The 5,481-nt window shown below is 32.9% G+C and overlaps 1 non-coding gene across 1 annotated transcript; it reads right to left on the reverse strand.

Moving 5' to 3' along the window:
* Nucleotides 1–3,407: 3,407 nt before the first annotated feature.
* On the reverse strand, nucleotides 3,408–3,513 carry LOC113785927 (small nucleolar RNA R71). The gene has a single exon (XR_003472107.1). It is a non-coding gene; the product is annotated as a small nucleolar RNA R71 (small nucleolar RNA).
* Nucleotides 3,514–5,481: the final 1,968 nt, after the last annotated feature.

The raw sequence follows: 5,481 nt of genomic DNA on the forward strand, positions 1-5,481 counted from the left end.
CCATTAGGAAGAGTGTTATGTCTACCCCAAGACGTTGTTAAAGAAAGTGAAGATCCAAAAGTGAAAGATCTTTTATTCATGTTAGAATCATCACCATCTCACTCCCCCCCGATTCCATACTATATGGGAGAAGTTGAAAGGGAAGGAAGACGAATAGGTAGAGAAAAAGAAAGAGGCGCCACTGGTTGAACTCAAGCAATTGCCACCTCACTTGAAATATGTATCCCTTGTTGAGAAAGATGATGTGTTCTTTTTGTCATATATGCCACCTTGACAATGGTTGAGGAGTCAAGCTAATGACCATAAAAAAGCGCTTTGTGGGAGGCAACCCATAGGTAGAGGTAACTTTTATTTTTGCAATCTTATTTTTTTAAATTTGAATTTGTTTCTTTTTAATTGTGTGTAAACGTGCACTACAATTAAGAATTTTTAACAACTTGAAGCTAGACTTAAACTATTTATTTCATATTTTAAAATTTAAACTCTATTTATTTGCTCATATCTTTGCTCAATTCGATAAGTTTCACTAATACATGCATTGTTGATTACTCCTTGGTTGTCGAAGTCTCACTTGCCATTTTTTTAATAAAAAAAACGAAATAAATTTTGTAGTGGCATGTTTGGCATCATTTAGCTAGTTTATACTCTCTCTTATTATCCTAGTTTTGAGCTTTTGGGTCTAAACACTTTAATTCTTTTTGTGTGATTATTCAAACACGTGTTGTCCCTTCAGAATTTGCACTAATTCTGACTTGCATCACTTGTAATTTATGCATACACTGAGGCAATTATGTGATAACTAACATCTTCTTAGTTCTTCTGTCAGTGGTTAAGAATGTCTACCATATAATGTGGGAAAAAAAGAATAAAAAGGGAGAATTATTTGAAAATGTATTCACAACTCCAAGTAGTATAGCCTACTATCCCAAAATGTCATACCCTTACCTAAACGCCATTACAACCTGAAAGTCCTCCAAGAGTGTATGTGTTTGTTGCATTGTGATTGCTAACTAGAATTTTTTTAAGTCTATGGTAGGTGATGCATGTTCTAGAATTTGAATGATAAATTCATAACCCTTGCTAAACACTTGAGAGATATTTTGGTGAGAATGTGTGAAGAGAGAGTTGAACTTGATGAATGAATGCTTAAGTGTACAAATTGGGTTGTTTTTTTGTTGTTGAAAGCAACCATAAAGCATGATAAATATTTTGAAGTATCTGGAACTTTGAGAATTAAGTTTAGTTTGATTTAAGAACTTGAGTTTAAGTTTTATTTTAATTGTACCAAATCTAAAATTAATTGTTACTTGGGGACAAACAATAAATTAAGTTTGGGGTTGTGATGACTCCTCATCATATGCATATTTTTCATTGTTTTTAGTCTAATCTATCTTTAATCGTTACTTAATATATGGAGTTATTTGATATATATATATATATATATATATATATATATATATATATATTTTCTTTTTATTTTAGTTCGTGGATTTAATGAAATGTTTATGTTCTTATTTCCTTGATTAAGAAGAGATTTTTCATAGTTTTGCGTTGTTTTCTTGTGGAGTATTTCATCCATATTTGGAGTTGTAGACTTCCAGTTGGAGTCAAACCAAGTGCAAATAAAAGCTAAGCTGCATAGCTACAACTTTCATGAAGACACCGGAATCCAATTCAGACTCAAAAGAGCAGACAAATACATAAAATGTCATACATAAGAACTTGTGCGCCTGAAGCGCAACATCTGCGTTTGGGGAGCATTTCTGCACTGATGGATCTGACGACTCACACTTGAAGCGCAAAAGCTACGCCTGGGGCGCGTGGCACGCGACATCATATATTAAAACACATTTTATTTCTCACTTTCTAGGTATCTTTTTGATTATTGGGAAGTTTGGAGACTTGTGCCCTAGCAGAGAAACTCAAAGACGACCGTTTCTAACACCATTGAAGCTATTTTATCAAGAATCATTCACGAATCTTTCTTGTAATTCTTCTCTAATCTCTATATTTTCTATCTTTGTCATGAGTAACTAAACCCTATTTTAGAGATGAGTCTAACAAGATGAAACCCTTATTTTTCTGATTTGATTTCTAGTTATATGAATGAGTTTATTGAATTATTTCTCTCATCTCTGTGCTTAATGCTTTTTATTGTTTGATCAACTTTAAAATGTTCTACGATTCATATTTTGAAACGGAAGTGGACTTTATGAATGCTTGAGATGAGAAATTCATGATATTATAGTCTAGGGATAGATGCAGGTCATGAAACCAATTAAATTAGTTGCAAATGCAGTAGTTTAACAAAAGAATTCATATACAGTAAGAAATAATTCTAATCTTAAATCCACTAATAAATTAGGGGTTACTTTGGAATTAAAGGTTCTGTCACTAAGACATTAAGACACGAATAATAAAGGGAATTCGCTAATAATTCAATAAAGAAATTTAGTAACTATGATCAAATTAGACACCAAGGTTGGGTTGAAAGTGAAACTCATCCCTAACATTTTTCTTATTATAAAGGATCAATTTTATTACTGTTGTTAGTTTTATATATTATTTCAATCAATTCGGAAACTTTTTGTTCAATTTTCGTAATTAAATATAATTCAATAGTAAAACGCAACCCTTGAGTTCGACACTCGATGTTACCGTTTTAATTATTACTTGCAACTATTCTGTACACTTGTTGAAATGCTACCAAGTTTTTGGCGTTGTTGTAGGGGATTAGCATATCACTATTGAGTATAATTTATTTACTTAATTGAAATTTTTTGCTCTGCAATAAAATTTTTGTTTTTATTTTAATTATTTAATTTTTTTATAACTGTTTATTACTCACAATTTGTCTAACCTTGTATGCGAGGCCAATCCTCAGCTGAACTTCTCTTTGATCCAAAAATAAAAAAAAAACTGCGAAAGCAAATCGAAAGGCAGTTCGAGAAAGGAGACAAATGGAAATACAATTAGTAGTGGAAGAAGAGGATTTAGGGGATTTTTTCATATTTGCATAAATGGCTGATCCACCATTACCTGAATGTAGCCTCGACGAGTATGGGAATCGAGATAGAAAATGTGCTCGGTTGGCCATCCATGACCAACCGGTTACAGTCAACAAGTTCAAAATAAGTCTAGCTCTATATCGAGAGTTGAAGGAGATTCATTTTTCTAGTAAATATAAAGAAGACGCAAATAGACATCTCACAAATTTCTTTGAACTATGTGAAACAGTGAAGATGGATGGTTGCTCTGAAGAAGGCAAGATGTTGAGACTATTTCCATTTTCAATGAAAGATGATGCTAGGGAGTGGCCTAATTCTTTACCTTCTGGTAGCATCACCACATGGGATGACCTTGAAGATAAGTTCTTGGAATAATACTTTCCCCCAACTATGTCCGTTAGAAAAAGGTAAGAGATTTCCGATTACAAACAAAAAGAAGGAGAATCTCTTCGTGAAACTTATAGGAGGTTCAAGAGTTAACTAGCAGGATGCCCCAATCATGCTTATGATGGCATTGCTCAAATGCAAATATTTTGTAATGGTTTGAAGCCTAGCACTAGAGTTATGTTGGATGCTACAACATGTGGTTCTTTGAATTACAAAACAACATCAAAAACACGAAAAATTATTGAGATCATGACATCAAATAAACAAATGATGTTGTATGATAGAGGTGGTGGGTCAAAAAGTGGTATGTTGTGTCGCGTCCAGTTTGTCCGCGAAAAAAGAAGTTGCCAGCAATTTTATTTTTTTTTAAAAGGAAAATTAGATAAAACCAAAAATAAAGTTATTGAACCTAAAAAATGGATTCAGGAGTCGATTACGAATAGGGAAAATAAAATTACCCTATATCGTCCGTTAAAACGGTTACCCATTAATCTATTTCTTTTCGATTGCTTTTCATTTAATTGGCCACAATTATATTGATTCTTATTACTATTGATTCGTTTTTTTCGGTTTCTTTTTTATTCAATTGATCACCATTATACTGATTTTTATTACCCTTGATTCATTTCTTTTCGATTTCTTTTCATTCAAATGATGACCTTTATAATCATTTTTATTACCATCACTCCATATATTCAATTAAATATGTTTGTTTTTATTTTATTTTTTTTTGTTTTATTTTAGAAAATAGTGTAAATTTCTAAAAAGGCATCAGTGGCAAACAGAAACCAAACACATCCATAATTTTCTAAAATTTAAAGGTCTAACTATTTATTTTTATTATTATTTTTATCATTATTATTTTTTATTAAATTTTTTATATATTTATTCAAAATCTTAAAGTAGCGGACAAAATTAGGTTTCCTTATGGGAAAGCCCTAACTCTTAAAGTAACATAAACATTTCTCTTCAAAATCTTAAAGTAACATAAACATTCTCTGTTATCACAATGTTCCCCAGCCCTAACTCCAGAACATTCTCTACATCAAGAACGTTCTCCAGTTCGTTTTCCCTCTCCTTCTCAAAATAAAGAACATTCTCCACATCAAGAACGTTCTCCTGCTCAACCACCCTCTCCTTCACATCATCAAGAACATTCTCCAATCCCATAAACTTCCCCAGTTCATACACTTTTTTCCTCACCAAAATCCAAACATTCTCCCACTCCAGAACGTTCATCTTCATCCACATCTGAATCATCTTTTGAACCATCTCCACCCTCCAAAAAAGCAAAACCAAACACATTTCCTCTTATTTCATCCAAAAACTCAAAAAAATTCAAAGACAAATGGACTCAACGCCCTATTGGAATAGGAAGAGTTTTTGTCTTTGACAAACTCATAGTCGATGGCAATGTTGTCCAACATCATACTGATGCTCTAGGATGGACCTTTTTTTTACAAACATCTAAACATTACTATCCAGATGTTGTATGAGCTTTCTACTGCAATGCTAAAACCTTTTCTAATAAATCTCTCATCATATCCAATATTAAAGGAATCGATATAAGGTTGACTCCGGATATGCTAGCGTCCATCCTCCAACTTCCTATAGAAGGCCCTTCCATTTTTGGCAGCAAATGGTACTCAGCTCTAAATCTCAAAGAGATTGAAGTACTCTCTGATTTGTTTCAAGAAGGGTATACTCGCTACCTATCCACATATCTCAAGCCTCTTCCTAAAGTATTCAACAACATGAATCAAGATACTCTCATTCCTCACCGTGGAAGCCATGAGTATGTCTCTGCAAATGATGCTTTGATCATTTATCACCTCCTTAGTTGTAACCGCCATAACCTTCCTCATGTTATCATTCAACATATGATATGCGATGCCACTAAAGATTACAAGAAAAGTACTGTTTCTTATGGAATGATACTAACTAAAATCTTTAGGCACTTTGACATTCCACTCTCCAATGAAAAATCCCTCAAAAAAATCTCGAAATTTTCCACAAAAAACCTCTCCCACATGCGCAAAATATTCTCTGAATAGCCTACCCTCACTACTTCTTCTTTTCCAACTTC

Source organism: Cicer arietinum, chromosome 3 (assembly GCF_000331145.2).
Source record: "Cicer arietinum cultivar CDC Frontier isolate Library 1 chromosome 3, Cicar.CDCFrontier_v2.0, whole genome shotgun sequence".
Taxonomy (NCBI): Eukaryota; Viridiplantae; Streptophyta; class Magnoliopsida; order Fabales; family Fabaceae; genus Cicer; species Cicer arietinum.